Source organism: Micromys minutus, assembly GCF_963924665.1.
Source record: "Micromys minutus genome assembly, chromosome: 17".
Taxonomy (NCBI): domain Eukaryota; kingdom Metazoa; phylum Chordata; class Mammalia; order Rodentia; family Muridae; genus Micromys; species Micromys minutus.
The window spans coordinates 4,070,761-4,091,015 of NC_137952.1; the positions used below are offsets into that span (position 1 = coordinate 4,070,761).

A 20,255-nucleotide genomic window follows, 5' to 3' on the forward strand; every position below is an offset into this window, starting at 1 on the left:
TGATTTTAATTCCAAATTGATGTCTCTTAAGCTCAGGAAGAAGTCTTTATGTTTGTAAAGTAGCTTCTTTATTATCAATTTATTCTCTTATATATTACATCCTGCCCAGTTTCCCCTCCCTCCTCTGCTCCCAGTCCTTCTTCCCTTACCCTTCTCCCAATCCATTCCTTCTCCGTTTCCCTTCAGGAAAGAACAGGCCTCCCAAGGATATCTACTAAACATGGCATATCAAGTTGCAATAAGACTAGGCACCTCCCCTCATATTAAGGCTGGGCAAGGCAACCCAGTAGGAGGAAGAGGATCCCAAAAGCAGGCAAAAGTGTCAGAGACAGACCCTTTCCCCCCAATTAGGAGTCCTAAAAACAAAAACAAAAACAAAAAAAAAAAAAAAAAAAAAAAAAAAAAAAAAAAACCCAAAACCAGTATCCTTTATTTTTCAGATTTATTTAGTATGTGCACTGATGTTTAGCCTTCACGTATGAAGATGCCAGGTCACCTGGAAGTGGAGCTAGAGATAGTCTGAGCTGCCATGTGGATGCTGGGAATTAAATCCAGGTCCTCTGAAGAGCAGCCAATGCTGTTAACTATTGTAAATTGTTTTACAGTGTGATACATTAAAAGTAAAAAACATTCATCTTTAGCAAAATGAATGTGGAATGTGATCTGACTGTACTTTCTGAACTGGTTAAGAGTTGAGTCACTAAACAGCCACACAAAGTGCCCAGTAATAAACACACAAAGTGACATAGGAACGACCTTGATGTTCTCCTTTTCTCAATACTATTAAGGTCCAAAGAGCTCGGGGTGGAAGTAAATGCTTCTGAAGTGAGAACTTGGGGAAACATGTTCTCCACGGTTGGCATACAATCCTCACTTCCACCTTCACAAGCCCAAACCCTTTCAAAAGTGTGGGATTTGAGGTCACCCAGACATAGATGGTAATCACATTCCCATACGTTATAGAATGACCATGAACAAGACAGACATCATGTAGGAGACTCAGCGTGGTTTGTGACAATGAAGTAACCACTACCCAGCTTAGCTGCTGGGCTCAGATGATGACCATTGGTACAGGAGGCAATTCAGAAATGCCAGGTCTTTCCCTTCTCTACCACTGCCCGCCTTTCCCACAGCAGGCGAAGGATTCTCTTCTTTGCAACTTAGGATAATTCAAAAGAATTCACTAAAAAAATTCTGTTTCCCAAAATAACCCTTTCTTCCGTGGAAATCACTGTGAACTCATCATGCAGTCTTCATGATTAATCCTCACAGGAAGTGCCCATTCTTGATTTCAAAGGATTTGTAGCTAAACCTAGAGCTGGCTTGTGACAGGTTTGATTTTTAGTTAGAGTCAATGAAAAGTATCGACCCTACATAGAAATTCATGCCTAACCTGGAGAGAAGAATTGACCAAGAAATACCTTTCCTGGTGTTAAAGGTAAACAGACTGTTCCTGTACAGTCAGTGATGTGTGTTCATGTATCTAAGAATGAACAGTCGCTTACTGCTTGGCCAATTAAGTCTTACTAAAAAATGCCTCAGAATTCCCCACTCTATGTAACATTGATTTTAAAACAACCCCAGATTAACATGGGAAAACAAGCCCCTAAACAAAAGACCGAAGTTAGCTTGTGTTCAGTGTAAAATGTTCTGTGAGAATGAGGTGCCTCTAGCTGTTTGATTTAAAGAACAATGCAATCTCCCTACACGGACACTGAGTACTTAGTAACTGTCTAAAAACAAACTCCTGCACGTCGGTCATCACACAGGATGTGAGGAAGGCACCTGTACTAGCATACATCACTGGGTACCCATGACGCTAAAATCAATTTGATTGACTTTTGGAAAGAAGGTTCTGTTGTAAAGAACTCCATGCAGCTTTTTTTGTGTTCACACATGGAACAAGCAACATGGCTCCTGCTGCTAGTTACTCAAGATAATTAAACGTTTTTAACTTATTCCCGAGTAACTTCAAATCATGTTCAGGTAAGGAAAGCACAGCTTGGTTTTCCCTTTGGGCATTTTTCACCGCCTCTCTTTCTCTGAGTCTCTATGCATCTCCATCTCACTTGTAGTAGGGTTGGAAGTCCTTGGCGAGCAGCCTGATACTTTTCTCAGCTCATCTCCAGCTGTTCTTCCTACTGCTCCCCAGTTCTAGGACAAGGCTCCTCACAGCTCTTTGAACACATAGTGTTCCAAATACATTCAGGGCATTTGTATCTCCTTTCCCCTCTATCCGCCATGTTCTTCTAAATTCCCTGTCTCTTGTTGGGCCCTTGAGCAAATATTACCTTCTCAGAGAAGCCTGGCTTGCCTAGCTTTTGAACCACAGACACCTTTCTTTTTAATAAAGTATGTACTTGCTTGTCTCTCCACCCCCAGTAGAACTGAGGGTCTAGAAGACAAAGCCTAAGCTGTTTTGACACATGTGATCAAGGACCTCCCCACTGTGTTCTCATTCCATGCTCCATGCTTTCCAGATTCGGTGAGGATCATTCCCAGTATCATGGGCTGATGACGATGCCCAGTGGAAGAAAATGGACATTTCTGTGTTAAGTCCCTTTCATTGACAGGAATATCTTTCCAGAAGAATACTGAAGATATCTACTATATTTCCTTTCTGAGGATCATATTTTGAGCAGGCTCACTGACAGGCTTTAAAGATTCCATAAGTGAGTCTCACATCCACCAGACTGTGGGAAGGGAAAACAGCAGGGTACATTAGACCCAGACAGGAACTGTGCCTAAGCAATCAGATAGGAAATAATTCCACATGTCCTAAAAGGCTGATGTGGTAAGTGGCTCCCATGTTTTATTCCTTTTATTTTTGAGACTATAAAATAATGACATCACTTCTTCCTTCTCTTTTACTTCCTCCAAACCCTTCCACATATTCCTCTTTGCTTGCATTCAGATTCTTTTGTTGGATATTGGTTCTAATACTATGATTTGTAAGAGCTCCACGGGTAGGATACAGAGAGGAATGGAGTAGAATCGGCAGGACTCAAGGAAGAAGGATGGGACACAGGGGTGGCAAGAAATAAAGCCAACCAGCCATGTGAGATTTCAGGTAAGTGGCCACTGGCCACTTCCCCAATTGGGCCTGGAATAGTAGGAGAAGGTTTAGGAGTGCCTAGCCTTTGAGGTAGCCAAGGCATTTTAAAAATAAGCTAATGTGTGTGTGTCTCTCATTCATGGATCCAAAGATAGTTCCTGGGTGGTGCACACGTGCAACTCACCGTGAGCGCAAAGCGGTGTTGCAAAAATTCACTGCAACATTCACTGCCTTGGTTTTTTCATTAATGGTTGTTAAGTACATATATGTACATACATCATACATATATATTCTTAAACACAACTTGCTCAGTCTATATAATTTTATTATATGTATGTTTTCAGGGCTGACCATTTGGTATTTAAAAACCAATTGGTGGGCTCTTCCCGGGGGAAGGCTATTTCTCACTCTGAGAATTCCTTAGCTGGCAAGTTCCTTGTGTAAGATTGAAGCCTGGTGGAATTTCCACCTTGGCATATCTATTGCTGTTGTCCTTGTTAAGCCACTGTTTAGGTGGTCGTGTTGGTGAGGCTTTAGAAGTAGCTTCTGACATCTAATAGATACAATCTCACAGCAAGCTCCCTGATCCTCTGACTCTTAACCCTTCCTTCCAAAATGTTCCCTGAGCCTTAGGTGCAGGAGCTGAATTATTTTATAGATATATCCACTGGGAAGTGGCTAGTTTTTTAAGAAAGGAAGAAAATAATTTCAGGCTAAGTACATCATTATTCCCCTACTCCCAACTCTGCTTCTAACCTCACCAACAAGACAATAATGGGCAAGAATTAGCTAACTTTAAACAACACAAGGGTACAGTAAGCACCTGAAGCAGAAACAGCAACCACTGTATACCTACAAAACACAAGTAACCCTTGATGCCACCTTTACTACCTCCCTAGCCCAGCCCAATTATTTCCTAAGACCACCATCTACACCCAGTTCAGCAGTAGCCATTTACTGGGGAAAAATTACGTCAAAGCCTTAAAATGGGTCTTTCTTATCCTTGTCCTTTCTCACCCTTCCAAGGTCCAAGGAATGACATAGCTTCTACCAACTCTCTTAAAACTTTATTATAGAATAAAGTCAATAGGAACAGGTGAATAGGATAAATACACAAGAGAATTTGGAAACTGTGTGGACATGAGATGAGCCATGTTGGTTGCTTTAACAAGTAAATTCTTTCTGTCTAAACCACAGTAGTTCAGTCAGCAGGCAATCCTTGTGTTTTATAAATGGTTCATAGGAAAATCTTGTAGATTCTTAAGAGGGAAAAAGGTTAAAATTCCACTGGGCAGGCTATTTGGAAGGGGTCTCAAGGGCACTGTGATGCTACAGCCTTTTTGTGACCGCTAAGTATTGGTACTGATGCTGGAGCCATCTGTAAGCACTGCACTCTGATTCCATAGTGACCGTAAGCAGGGATGTTCTGATGTTGCAGCCAGGTTGCTGTTTCAGAGTATCCGAATGAGTCTGAGGCCAAGTATAGAACTATATCCACTTTTTACCAAACATGGATTATTTTTATTGTTTTCACAGCCCCTAGTGGGATACGTGGCATGCAACAGACAGTTCTCTGCTTTGGAAGCTGAAAGAGTGTGGAGGTCAGCAGAGATGGTGCAAGAAGCCATCTTCTCAATACTGTTTGAGTTCCCCTAGAGAAGTAAATTGTGTGTTGGTAGACCTGCTCACTTAAAACATAATAACATAGGCTATCATGCATCTTAAAGTTGAAGATGAACTTAAGACAACTCAATTCTCCTCTTACTCTTCCCATAAAGTCAAACACAATTGAATCTCGATATCCCTTAGAAACCAGCCAAGACTTGTCTGGGAGCTTGGATACGAAGGTTGAAACTATTTGTCACAGGTAGTCAGTCTCCCTCCCCAAGTCCTGTAAAGAGTGAGAAGCTCTTAGGCAAATACTGCAATGTAATCAATCACCAATTTTAGGTCTGAATTTATCAAGTTTCATTTAAGTACAAATGTGTGTTTAAAAGAAACTTCATTTTCATACAAAATTACATATCTTATATATTTAGAGATGTGAAAAATGTTATTTCCGTTTTAAGGGGAAAAAAGTAATAAGCCCCTAACCAAGTCTTTATTGCTGGCTCCTGTTTTTACCTTCAGACCTGATCACATCCTCCAACCTCATCTCCATGTCTCCCCCTCAGAGAGTGCCTGCCCTCTGTGGCTCTGGAGGAAAGGCACCAGTAGAAAGGAACAGATCTGACTCCATGCTAAAAGACTCATTCAGTTAAAATTATCAGGGCTGTTACACAAATAATGGTCTGTTCTTTTCACTGCCCTTGAAAAAAGGCTCACGATACTTTTAATCTCTTGTAAAAAGACCCACTTTCAGTCAAACCAAAAAAATTAATCACGGCTCGTTAGGATTCCACCTCCAAACAAGCATTTCTTTATCTGAAGCCACGGTTATCACATTTTATTCATTCTAGCGCCTGTGAGGAGGGGCACACGTGGGCTTGCTCCATCCTCGTGGCAGACATCTTCATTCTTTGAAAACCCAACTCTACACTTGCTTAAGCCCCTCTTGAAGAAATTTTCTGAAAAAAGATGCTCATTTTCCACACCTAATAATGTATCTGCCAATGGAAACACCTCAGTTATTTGTTTGTTTGGAAAGGAAAGAAAAAGAAAGTCCCATTACTGTGCTTCAGGCGACAAATGATATTGTCAGGAGCACAAAAACAGAGTTCACAGGAAGGAATGAGGCGCACACAGAAGCGGACCTGAGTGTAGCTCCGTGATGGTGAACAGAGGGTTTCTCAGCTGTCATTCCCTCTCCTGGCCCGGGAAGCGCAGAATATGCTGTCCATCCTGAACAGTTCCTGAAGATGCCCTGTGATAGCATGTTGAGCATGCCTTACGACACTCTAAGGTCAGGCGCATTCTTCTGTCTACAAAGATGGTAGTCTAATGTACAGCTGTTTCTTCCTTACTAACACAGGCTGTTGTAGGATGACTTGTGCTGTTAACTCTGACAGCTAACCCCCAAGCTGGTCATGAACATCAGACTCTATTTTTAAAGGGACTTACTTATGTTGTCACCTGTGGAACACATGTCACAGTGGTCCACTTTGAGCTTTCCAAACTAATGTCCAACTATTTCCTTGACTTAGTTTGTTTTACACTACCCTTTGGAATCATATTTATCTATTCCAGAAGGTACATTTTTACTCACTTTTGGTCTTTAGAATCTGAGTCCTACACTTGATATAATTTTCCCTGATGGTAAGTTAGTTTCTTTTTCCCCTCAGTGTTTGTCTTAGTCACTGTTCTATTGCTGTGGTGAGACACACCACTTACCAAAAAAGAAAAAGCATATGCTGGGGCCGGCTTACAGTTCCAGAGACTTTGTCCATTGCCGTCATGGCGCAAACATGGCAGCACACGGGTATGGTACGAGAGAAGAAGCTGGCAGAGAGACAGAGACACAGAGACAGGGAGAGACAGAAACAGTGACTGGACCAGGCTCGGGCTTTATGAACCGTTATAGCCTAACACCAGTGACATACCTCCTCCAACTCCACACTTCCTAATCCTTTCAAACAGTTCTACTTCCTGATGACTAAGCATTCAAACATGAGCCTATGGGCCATTCTTATTCAAACCACTACAGTGCTTACGAGTGACACGACTGCTTTGTCATGGAGCCCAAGACATTAAGAAGAACAGATCCAAAGTGCAGGATTCTGCTCGTCTCAGAACTTTTAAGTGGTCACTATCACTGCCTATGAAGAAAGCAGAAAATGCCTGTTACAGCCATGACTTGAAATTAAAGACAGGCCATCATTCACATCTACAAGAGGCATGTGTGGCCAGCAAAGCACCTGCTCCCAACCTGCAGCGCGAGAGCAGGAGTGTCTGGGTTTTGTTGCAATTGCTTCATCTTTGTCAATCAGGGTCCAACAGAACCTGCTGTATGTAACATGAGCTCTGACTGAATAAAGTCAAGAAACACACAGAGTGGCACCCACATGCCAGGCTTCACCTGAGGCAACAGGTAATGCCCTCAATTGGTGAAGAGGATGGATGCTGATCTAATAAGTGTGAACAGATTACCAAAGAGAAGCAACATGTTGAGTACAGATTTTAAATACAACATGACATTTGCATAGTTTTGTTTTTTTAAAGAAAAACAAGAACCAGCCATAGACAGTGTAGAAAAAGGTATCATGTGTAGTGCACAGGGAGACCTGGAAGGTAAAAAAGAGAAAAAGTTCAGTATAGGAAGAACCCAGTGAAGGCTGCAGGTGTCAGGAGAACAGGCAGAGCAGCTTCAGAATTTGTAGAGCTCCTGGGAAATAATGTAGAGCCCTATGCTTAAAAAAAAAAAAAATGACAAAATATTTTCAAGATAGAGTGGGGCCCTGTACAAACACACTTGTCATGTACCTAGAAGATCATCCTGTGGCAAAGTAACATTTACCAGGGTTGTAAGCACTTAGCACCCAGTGTGTTATAACTAGTAAGCTACGATGTGACAAGACCACACCTACTTTTCAGGAAGGACATTATGTGGCAGAATAGAGGACCCTCCGCTTATTATAAAAAGCAACAGATGGCAGAGAAAGGACTCAGCACCTGATTCATTAGTCCCCAGAGAGAAGGGGTATGAGCAGAGACAGCAGTGGGGACAGGAGGGACAGTGCAGGGTGCCTGCAGATTCCACACTATGAGCTGCCACACTACTCACTGCTTTAGGGAGTAAGAACACAATGGTTTTACCCGTTTATTTGCTTTAGAAAGCTGGTTATTATCATATCTTCCAGCTACAATAATCATCTTGGTCTGGCAGATACTGTGATTGTATCTGTGTTTTCTTAAATCATGTAATACAATGTTTCTGTTATGTTTTTAGTAGAATGAGTTTTTTCTTCTCTTTGTTGGCCTGAAAAATGAAATGAGATGTGAGCCATGCAGGACAACTGAACTAAAATCAAGTTAGAAGGCAGTAACAGTTGTTCTTGTAATCTACCATAACACCCTCCTCCTTTTTAAAGCCTGAGGACTGATAAGCAGAGGCCACAGTCCTGAAACTGCTGGTGCTACTGTTTCTAAATGTGTCTGTATTAGTATCTTTCTCTTTGTAAAAGTTCCAGTCTGATTTTGTGAAATCTTGCTAGGAGATGTGCTTTTCAACATCTGAATCTGTTGCTTTGGTTTGGGGGGGTTGGGCAGTAAACGGTTATTTCTTTTTACAATGTGTGGGATGGGAGTTGGGAGAATAGAACCCAGGACTTGGCAAAGGCTCTATTCCAAATTATTTTCTAATCTCACCAAGGCATTCAGAAGTAAAAAGCTTAACAACTGCTTTTTTGAATTTGTTTGGTTTTTGAAAACAGGTTTCTCAGTGTAACTTTGTTTAATCCCAGCACTCAGGAGACAGAGGCAGGAAGATCTCCGAGTCAGTTCTTTTCTTATTAAAGAAACTTTAGAAAGAAATTTACTCAAAATCACAAAGCTAAAACAAGTATTTGTTATCCTATTACAACTAACTCAGTTTTAGAATATTTTTCTTTGGAAAATCATGGAATACATAGTAGTTCAGGGTGTCTTAGAATTCATGTGCAGCCTTGATTACCCTACTCCTGACTTTTTGAAATGGGTCTCACTATGTAGCTTTGGCTGACCTGGAACTCCCTATGCAGACCAGGCTAGCTTTGAACCTGGCTCTTCTTGAGTACTGAAATTAAAGTCATTCACCACTACACCCAGTTGACCTTGAACTCAGTCCTCCTGCCTCTCAAGTATATAATTAGCCCGTATTTTTTTTAATTAAAATAAAAATACATCATTTTGTGTATTTAATAACTGAGAGAGGGCGATTTGCACAAGTCAGTTCTCTCTCCACTATATGACTTCTAGAGACTGAACGCAAGTCATGATTTTGGAGGCAAGCACCCTTACCTGCACAGCCACTTTACTGACCCCTTAAAGATTTTGCCAAGAGCTGAGCCACCTTTCTGGCAACACAGAACATACCCAATACCAATCCTCCTTTATCCTGTTAAGAGCACTGCTTTCATATAGGAAAGCAGACCGAAAGCAAAGGTAGTTGATGTAGTCTCATTCTTCAATACCAAGAATATGAACTTGGCACACATCATTGTGATCACAGGATGCCCTAAAGAACATGCAGTACCATGTAAAATGCATGGGGCTGATGTTAATATCCTACCACCAAAACAGTAATATTACAGCAATCAGTTACCTCAAATTAGCCATGTGCCAAGAACATTATGTCATTCATTCTGTACAAGACTTACTGGAATATTTCTAAAGTTTCCAAATGACTATTCTCATAAATACACATTTTCAATGTTTGACAAGCTATTATTTATGTATTTTTAAAATAATCTCAAATTAAAGTAATGTACAGTGACTGCTATGATGCTCAGCATCCGTAACTACTTTGTGAATGTAGCAACCTTCAAGGCCCATAGCCAGTGGAAAGCTATGAAAGTCAAAACAGCAAGCAAGCTGCTCACTGCTGACTGCACTGGTTAACAAAGAGCAATGGTGGGTGAGGCAAATGAAAGCAGTAATACTCAGTGTACTGGAGGTCACTGCCTCCTTCGAGTACTTGGAGCAAAGAGACAAGAGTCAGTTTCACTTAATAATGCTTCCTGATCAAGCACTAAAATTATTGATTTTACTATATGACTGTCCTTTGTACATGTATTTTTAAAGCTCTGTGTGATAAAATGGCGGTATACTGTTTTCCTGTATATCTAATGCAACGGCTGCAAGGAAGTGCTGCTCACATGCTGAACTGACTCCCTTTTCACGTAACAGCATTTAACTGTAAGAACAAACCATAAACTGTATTTATTCAGATTTGGCAGATACTGTATCAAAAATGAATGAATGAACCTGTCACCTCAAGAAAAGCAAGCAACACTGTTTGTTGTTCATGATAAAATTTAAGCATTTAAATAAAAAGCACAGTTTTAGAAGATTTATACCTACCACCACAAATCTGAGGGGGAAAAGGTTTTTCTGATGAGAATGGGGTTGATATTAACATTTGTGACAGTCAGTATGTCCTAATATGTGGAGCAATCTATAAAACTCCCAAGGCAACATTTCTCAGAGCCTACAGGGATAAAATCTCTGCAGATACCAAAACCTATTCCAGGTGTAAGTAGACGGTACAGTTTAATGTAACCAACTATGAAGATTTCATTTTTATTATTTCCAGCCTCATAACAGAAGACACTTGCCAGACACTCCACCTAGACAGACTTTTACAAATGTGTAAATATGTGTGAACACGTGTGTCACACAGCAGTTGTGCAAGTCAGGACAACTGTGGGAGTGACTTTTCTCTTTTCTCAGACCATCAGCTATCCACCTTTTACATATCAAGAGAATATCCACAATTACTTGAAAGAGGCTACTAAAAATGTTGCTTCCTATGTATCTAAAGCTAGCTTTTATCTTCTACCAAGCTGTAGGTGTGAATAAGCGCAGCCAACCATCTTTTATTAAGACACTACAGAGATTTGCAAAAATGTACACACATACTGTTCTGCTCACGCAATTTTGTTTCCAAAGTTATTCCCCCAGTATCTCCCATACATGTAATAGATTTACTGTTATTATTTTTAAAGGAGCGCTTTTAAATCTCCCACTTGACTAAATAAGACAGCAATAGCTGCACTGCACAAACACAAGCTTTTGGATCCTCAATAATTTTTTAAAAGTTACAGTAAAGGGATCCAAAGACTATATGTAGCATTTGAAAATGCCGCTTAGTATGGACATGCTGAAGACAGTTCCCTAATAGAAGCAACCGAGTCAAGAAATGAAACCCAACGCAGCTATTCAGCATTTACCGGCTTTCTCAACAGTGTCCCCTTCATAGCAGAAATAATGAGGACAGTCTCATCCAATCTGGTATGGGACACACAGACCCTGCCACAGACAACTGGTGAGGTGGAGCATGTTCAAACACCAGAAATCTCCAAACATGAGACCGGCAGGAGTGGATCTAGCTCCTGTTTCCATGCCTGCCTCAGAGCACATAACCAAGTGACCTCCAAGCAAGTGGCCACCAGGCAGTCAGTACTGAGCAGCTGGAATGCTTCCCCGTGCTAATGAGGTATCCCGGACCTTAGCTTTCAGCCAATGACCTTTTCTCACCCTGGATATTCTCACCTCGAAACTATAAAACCCTTGGTTCACCCTGAATAAAATGTATGTATTCAAACTCACCCCAAATAAAGAAATACAAACAAGCTAAGATTGTCTCAGAGAGTTGCTTCGTAGAAGATCTTTGGAGAAGGCCTTATCTAGAAGAGCCCAACACAGAGGGAAAAATCAGGAAACCATAACACTCATTCCAGACTCTGTTTCCCACCTCTTGCCTGGCAAGCAGTGGTTTGCTGGGTCAGGCAGTGACCAGACATCCCGGGAGGAGAGGCAGAACCCAGAAATACAATCTGGTTTCCCCACTGTTTTGGATCTTCATGCTCTGACATTCTAAAGATCATAGGCCAAGTACCTTCAATGTCTTCAATTTAGATGTGCATTTCCCACGTAAGATCCGGGTCCTGTACATTTTGCAGAAACAGCACAGAGGCCATGGTGTGCTTCTCACTGTATTCCACCAGGTAACATGGAAACTTAACTTATCCCATTACTCTCCACTGATAAAGGGATGCTTGCCATCTTCCTCCCTCTGCAAACTTGCTTTTATCTTTTTAATTCACAAGAAGTTTGACATTTTGTGGAATTTGCCATTGTCTGAAATTTCATTCTGCCTTAAAATCTCAACTCATTACCTGTCAGAACACGTCTACATATAAAGTTGTACAAGGGGGATTCTTAGTGCTTGTGAGAAACTCCAAGAAATCAAGGTAAGAGTCTTGTGACCTCAGTTTCATCAAAACAACAGAGTTAGTAGCTCTTGAAATGTGCTTTCATAGCCCTCCCAGTTGTAATAAATAGAATAAATTTCTTTATGGAGTTGGCTATTGTTTTTATGTCTCTATGAAAACCAAGTACTTGTGATAGTATGTTTCATTTATGTGACTCTACTTAACCCTCAGAGTGTAAATCATCTGATGCTCTGAATAAAGTTGGCTGAATATAATAAACATGAGACTTTAGTCTGCCTCATTTTTAGGCTCCATTCCCCCAGGTCCCACGACCTTTAGAGATATAAACATGTTATATCTGTTAGGTACATGGGTTGATAATTTCACTTGCTTATTTAATGGATTATAAATGCTATCATTTCCATTTTAATGCTCAATTTGTCCAGACTTGGCTAGTGGTGTCCCCTCTTCAAGCTATGTCTTTCTGAGATACTGTCATCATTCTTTGGATTTTCTTTACTGTTTTCTGTCATAATGAGATATTCTAGGTTCTTCTTATCCTAGTATGAAAAGTGGCAATCTCTTGAAGAAGTCCTGGTTCCTTAACTGGGAAATAGTGCCTAGAGCACAAGGTACAAGTGTTGAGTCTGCTCATTGTGATTCAGGTGCCACCTCTTTCCAACAACTCCTAAGATCTAGTTCTCATCTTCTACCATGACACAGGACACATTCAGTGGCCCCTCAAGCCATTAGTTGCTGACTGTGACATTAGCTGGGCTCCCCAAGAGTAACAAAAGATATGAGTAGATTTGGGGTTGCATCTATCTTGGAAATGTCACCCTAAATCCTAAGTCACAAACTTAGTTTTGATATGTGGTACAAACAGGGTAGTAAAAGACTATACATTAAACCCCAATTTAATGTGCAATCGTTTTATTTATATGGATAAAAGTCTAAATAAATATGTGTACTTTGGCTCTATGGTTTGTTTCTCACATTCATGATCATGATCTAAGTCGGTCTTTCAACTCATGCCTAGTGCATAGAAGTAGAAGATAGGCATATGTAGGGAAATATAGTTTTGAAGATACTTAAGGCTAAACTCATAGAAATAAAAGGGTAAAATGTAAAATACTGTGCTCGCTTCGGCAGCACATACACAAAAATTGGAATGATACAGAGAAGATTAGCACGGCCCCTGCGCAAGGATGACAGGCAAATTCGTGAAGCGTTCCTTATTTTTAATTAATAGCCTCTTTTCCTATATTGTTGTTACATATATACATATGTGTATGTATATGTACCCACAAATACTTAATTACAACCTTAAAAATGTATTCATATACTTTTATGCAACAATGCTGAAAATTTGTACATTTATCTTTGTTTTTTAAAATAAAGTTAAAAATGTAAAATACTTCTTTGGTGTTTTTTTAAAAGTCAAAGGCTGAACTAATTAATCAAATGCAGACATAAGTAGTGCATGTAACAAAACTTAAGATCTAAACTCACCCCTGCTGAGCGCTAAGCTGGGAATGAGGTGATATTGGCATGGCAGTCAGTACAGTACTCAGGTCCAGATCTAGACTGTGGGGATAGCAGTAGGCTTGTGAATCTAGACTGGGAATGGGAGCACCACACATGGATCTAGACTGGGGAAGGGAGCACCAGGCACTTACATCTAGATTGGGGGGGCACCAGGAATGTGGTAGAGCTCTGTACCTTTGATTCAATTTTGTTGTGAATTCAAACTGTTCTAAAAAACAATGCCCATTTAAAAAACACATACAAGGGAAAATTGTTGGTCTCAAACCCAGGACAACCAGCTGAGATGCCTATTAACATATCAAAGCTGGCCTGACTGCCAGGTTCTCCCAGCTTCACTCAGTCCCTACCTGTCACAGGGTCCCTTACCCAGCCTCCCTTACCCAGCCTCCTATTCTAAACTCATAGTCCAGGGGCAGGGCTGCCCTTCCTCCAGCTGTTCTTTGCTATATAATCCAGACATTTGGATCATTTTACCCTTTTTGTTTAGGCCTCATAGCCTCCATGTGGCTGACGTTCAGTTACCACTATCAGGCTCAGAGTACATTGAGTGCAATGTTTCAGAAATAAACAGTTTTCAAGTTTTAAATTATAGCCACGTGAGTGGCCCGACAAAGCCTCTCATTAGGTTCTGTCCTGCCTAAGTCATGACTCAGCCCTCCGTCCAGCACATCCATGATGTATGTACATGCTGCTCAGCCCTTAGTCCTTCAGTGTTGTCAATCTGACCAACTGTGCCGAGTCTGTAGTGCTTAAGTTTAAGTGACCTTTATGTCACCTAATAAAGGCGTCAGTGTCCAATACGTAAGCAGTTATACAAAAGTTATTAAGCATGAAAGGCCAGAATAATTAGATTACTATGTCAGAGCTGCAGAACAGACAGGGAAAAACAGTACACAGAGGGTTTAACCTGCAGCTTCAGTATCCGAGAGGGCGGGTGACAATATAAAAACTGATCAGACGAAGTGATCAACTCTAACGGAATAAGAGATACGGAGCCCTAACCAGGAGAGTGCCATGTTGCTGGTTCAACATCATGCAACTATTATTAAATAGTACACAAAGATTAATAAAGACTTCCCAGCAAGGGTCAGTGAGAAGCATCCCACATTAATTCTGAAACCAGAAACAAAGTCTCTGATTCAAAGACAAGGTTAGGAAACAAAATATGTACTAAATGAGCTTTTGCATTCTAGATTAACACCATAAACTGGAGGGTTGGAAGACATAAGACAGGAAAACTGGACCTGGAGCTTCACGGTCTGTGGCTGAAGCATTCTAGCCTGCTAAGTGGTCCTGGGTGATTGGTACAGGTCTGCGTCTTCTTAGTTGTTCTAAGAATTAGAGCATAGATGTTCCTTCCACTGCAGACTAGGAAATGATGCAAATGTTAGTGCAAACCTGTTTGTTTTTACTAAAAGTGTAATAGACACAAAGCTGTCTTTAGATTTAATTTACTACTTCAAAATAAGGCAGAGTCAGGTGATCCAGTCTAATCAGGATGCTGTCTGTCTCTTAAAGACGATAATACTAGCACAAGCAAGTCAGAATGCATTTCTCCACTGGATGCCTCATTTTAGATTGTATTTTGCAATAATACTAGCACAAGCAAGTCAGAATGCATTTCTCCACTGCATGTCTCATTTTAGATTGTATTTTGCAAAAGTCAGCAGTTACCCAGCTACTATATTTTTAATTTCTTTAATAACACTGAGTAACAGGAAGCATGAAATGGAGAATTCTGCCATTAACTTGGTCTTTCAGACTTGGTTTCTGGACACATAAAATAAATTATCCGATCAGAAGTTTGTAAGCCAGAGATTTTTAAAAACCATGTGAGGAGGGGCTTGAGAGATGGTTGACTGGTTAAACACAAGAAAGAGTTAACTTGGGCTTATCATTTCAGAAGATGAGAGTTCATAATGTAGAGATAGATGGAACTCCTCAGGTCCCACCCAAGTCCCTCTCTCCTCTCCCTCCCCACCTCTGGTTCAGGAAGTCCCAACTTTTCCTCTCCTTCCCAGCTACATTTGAACAATCAGGTAAAGGAGAACAATGTTTTCAAAATATGGAGCTGGAGCTGGGGCTGGAGAGATGGCTCCGTGGTTAAGAGCACTGACTGCTCTTCCAGAGGTCCTGAGTTCAAATCCCAGCAACCATATGGTGGTTCACAATCCTCTGTAATGGGATCTGATGCCCTCTTCTGGTGTGTCTGAAGATAGCTATATAAAATAAATAAATAATTCTTTAAAAAAAAAAAAAGTCATGGCTAACAGTCAGGTCTGCTGAGCTAAGACTGATCCTGGAAACCACATAGTGGAAGAGACCAATGCCCCCAAGTTGTCCTCTGTCCACCATACATGTGTGTATTTTCAAACAAATAACAATTTCAACAAGCATTTTAAATCATGTGATGAGTATGTTTCCCAAACTACAGGTGTCTAACTGGATATTCTGCAATGGGTATATAGTTACATTGTATTCAGATACCCACTCCCATGATTCTGCTTCCCACCTGACATTTCTAATGTTTTAAGTGGAAGGGAATCACAGTGAAAGCTTGTTCTGTGTCTGTACTGCTCAGTAGTAACTAGTTGTCTGCTGATAGTCCCCTGGTTTTGGAGACTCCGTGTCTTTGCAGTACTGCATACTGGACTAGGTCCGTTAGGTCATCTCAGCTGATTGTAAGATTAGTATGTGACAACAACTACATTTAGTAACGGGCATAATGAGGTTGCCAGAACAACTGGTAATTGGCAAGAACATATATAATTTCATTTTAAAGTGACCCATTTCCATAAAAGTTTCAAAGTACTTTTTCTGATAAAAAAAAAATTAAGCAAGTCCCACATAAAACTATTACATTCTAAGAACATTTCAAAGAAAATGCCTTTCTACAAATTCTGTTTAGGTGGAGACCGTACAATTACAATTATCTGCTGAGAGCAACAACCAACAGCCTACAGGTGGGAGGAGAATCTCCAGTCTCCACTTACATGGTACAGAGTCACTTCAGGTCCCACATTTCCCAACCCCCCAAATTTGGGTCTTTTTATACAAAAGTCACAAAACCATCAATAATCCAATTGCAAAGACCACTCGCTGTTTTATAGAAACAGAGGCAAACATTTTAATTAAGAGGTACAGCTAGTGTCTGGCCATGGTACAGGGCACTCCCACATGCCTCATGCCAGCTGTAGGAAAACAACATTCAAACAGTTGACCTAACTGGAAATGCAAACTAGCACATTCTAATTTGGCTGGGCCAACTAATTGGTAGGTATGCACATTTCTAACAAAATACCCACCATGTTACAGATGTTGTAGGAGTGCAGGACTGGTAAGAAACACTAACAAAGCTGAAATAAGCTACACTTAGTAAGATGGACCACTTGGGCAGGGTCTCACACTAGCTTAGACGACTAGATCATGTGTGCCAAAATTCGAACACAACTAAATAAATAGCAAAGCATCTTCCTGTGAAATTTCAGGAGCCAATGAGCTCCACAAGAGCAACACGGCCAGCAAGTAACACTTGAGAAGGGGCCACTTTCCTCTGAACGAGATCAAGCCTGCTGCAAATAATGCAGCAGGGGCCTTCTCTCTTTAGAATCTGATGTAAACCAAAACATTTATATACTTGTGCAAAACAAAAAATTACATATACCAGAAAAAAATCTATGAATGGTTTTAAAAAAAGGGGGGAGAAGGTAGAAACATCTTCGGTCTTCTACAGCTTGAAACCAAAACTAATTGAACCATACTAAGCAATGATTTTCACATAGACAACCTAAGACAGCGCTTCTGTAGATTCCAGAGAAATGAAACACGTGGGCGAGCCCTACAGCCGTCCTCCCGAAAGCATGCAGAGGTTCTTACAGTGAAGAAGCAAAGAAAAACTCAGAGCCTAGCTATCCATCCTGAATTGAGAAACCAGCACACAAAATACTAAGTCATTACAGATCCTTTATATGGTTAAGGAGTTAGATGAACATTTAAGAAGTAAAGATAAAATAATGATCTATTAAAATTATAAAATAAAATTTTGTGTACAAAGAAAAATATAGTGTCTGGATTTTAAAAAAGCTCACTGTTGCAAAAACACATTAGTTACTGAATAAAAATGCATGAATATAAATTCATATAAATATTACCAGTTAAAAACAAATCATAGGGGGGGAAACACGTAAAACACTAAATATACCATCAACAAAAACTTCAGTATAAAATAAATATTTAAAGAACTAGGGTTCTATATTTCCCCAATCATTATGAAAGTCATAAGCTTAACTACAAGGAAGACAAACAAAGAAAACCACACTAAGAGGAAGAAATTATTTAAAAAAAAAAAAAAAAAAAAAAAAAGCCATTTACAGAGAGCAAAGGGGGTGGAGGTTTCTGCACTCACAGTGGTAACACAGTAAGAAGGACAGCAGATATGTTTGAGAAGGTTGTTAGAAACAAGAAAGCCAACATGAAATACTGACAAATAGAGCTACATCCCTGTCAAGCAAGAATTCTTTACTCAGGTTTTTTTAAAAAATTGCCTTTAAAAAAATACAGATTTCTCACAAAACAATCCAAAAAATTACTGAAGGTGATTCAAGAAAGGGAGTGAAAGGGATGATCCATGAGACTGCTCATTGAAATCATGTAGACAATTTCCAAAACAAACAGTATTTACAGCTAATAAATTCAGCGTTGAAATAATAAAAAGCATATAGTTAATTGGAAACACAGGTAGAAAAATAAAACTGAGAGCAAAGAACATAATAAACAAAGACTGAACTGATGGATTGTAACCCAGAGGGTTTAAATTCGGATTATTGGCTCCTTTAAATGTAAAAGAGAATCTGAATAGTTTATAGAAACTAGTCATGTGCTTACTTAAAGCTAATAAAAGAAAATGAGAGTTATCAGACAGAGTCAACAATTCTGATGCTTGAAATGGGCTTGCAAATTCAGAAAAGTCATTCTTTGTAGAAATGGACGAGCTTGTCTACCTTAGACCTGCTATGTGGCCCAGGCTGGCCTCAAACCTCTGGTCTGCCTGCCTCTGCTCCTCTCAAGTGCCAGGATTATAGGGGTACACCATTACACTCTAACTTCTGTGCCACAAATCACTTAAATTGGGTAACTTTCCCAACCTGTGGGGAAATCAAATATGACCTGTTTGACAAAGTTGGTGCCGGTGAGGATTCTGTTGCTCTGTAATGTCAACTTAAATACCATCTCTATGGTTCTTGAGTGACTATAAAATACAACACACATCAGAGTTAAATAATGAAGCATCATGGTTATGTGGACAAATTGCAAAGACTAAAGTTCAGAAACAAAAATGCCAATTAGGATGGCAAACTCAATGAGCCGTGTTACAGCAACACAACATGTTAATATATTTTAAGGCAAAATTGGAAGTACTAACTTGTCTAAATTTATAATTATATATTTATATAAAACTGTGATGTAAGACACTGAAATTTAAAAAAAAAAAAGCTCATAAATGAAATAGCCTGGAACCAGTTGTTGAGGGGAAATTGATCTTGGAGAATATAAAATACTGTCCTGTCTCTTCATTATCTACCCTGGGAGGCAAAAACTCCTGATTTCCCCTCCAAAAGAGCCTGTGAACTTTTTTGAGCTTTTATTTTGATTTCTATTTCTTGCAGTTGACTATTTTTTAAGTTTGCTTTAGAAGTTTGTTAACAGCAGTTGTTTCTCGCAGCTGTGCTTCCTTTTCATTCTGTTGCTTCTCTCTTAACCTGGCCTGAACCACCTCTACTCTTGGCCACCTATGACTTATATTTTGATATAGCTACTTTCCTAGCAATTCTGTTTTTTTTTTTAATATATATTTAAGAAATTTATTTACTTATTTATATGAGTACACTGTAGCTGTCTTCAGACACACCAGGAGAGGGCATCAGATCCCATTGCAGATGGTTGTGAGCCACCATGTGGTTGCTGGGAACTGAATCAGGACCTCTGGAAGAGCAGTCAGTGCTCTTAATTGCTAAGCCATCTCTCCAGTCCGAAATCTTTGTTTTTAAAATGTCTTTACAAATTTGAGCCTCAAGCTAAGAATAAAATTATTAGTTAGAATACATTTTAGACCAAGAAATATGGTTCTTCCTAGACAGGCATCAGGTAGCACCACTGAGCAGGACACCCACATATGCTGGGACCTGCTGTACTAATTCAATGAAAGATGGTCACCATCCTAATCAATGATATGTAGGCAAAGTAGAACTAATAATAAATACAATTTGACATGTCACACTTCTGAAGATGAATAAAACATATCCATGGTCCTGCCTCTAATATAGTGTATTCTTGTTATATGGCAACAATTTAAAAACATACTTTATAGAGGTCTCTAGAGAGATTTCAATACTGTTGGTATCCATAAGAAGGCTCGTGCCCCTAGGAAAGCCACTGACTAGATCATACTAATTTGTTCTACGTGATACTCCACCCTGACCATGCTCATTACAGTAATAAAACTTGAAAGCTAAGTGGTTCCTATTTTTCCTAAGCACATAATAGAGGTTAAAAACAAAAAACAAAACAAATAAACAAACAAAAACCCCCTAAGTTTGAGGAATAAAGATGAGAAATGGTTCAGTGAATAAAAACACTTAACCTTATTTTCAAGGACCACAATTCCATTCTCAGCTTTGTACAACTACCTATGAACTCAGGGGACTCAATACCTCTTCTACACTGCCACTACCCACAAGCATAGACATAAATGCACATGACATATATTTAAGAACAGTATTTGTAAAAGATGAATCAGTAATACA

General features: G+C 39.8%; 1 protein-coding gene across 1 annotated transcript in view; it reads right to left on the reverse strand.

Moving 5' to 3' along the window:
- HSD17B12 (hydroxysteroid 17-beta dehydrogenase 12) overlaps window positions 1-20,255 on the reverse strand; it is a 124,500-nt gene that overhangs the window by 50,911 nt on the left and 53,334 nt on the right. The gene's annotated exons all lie outside the window — the stretch shown is intronic.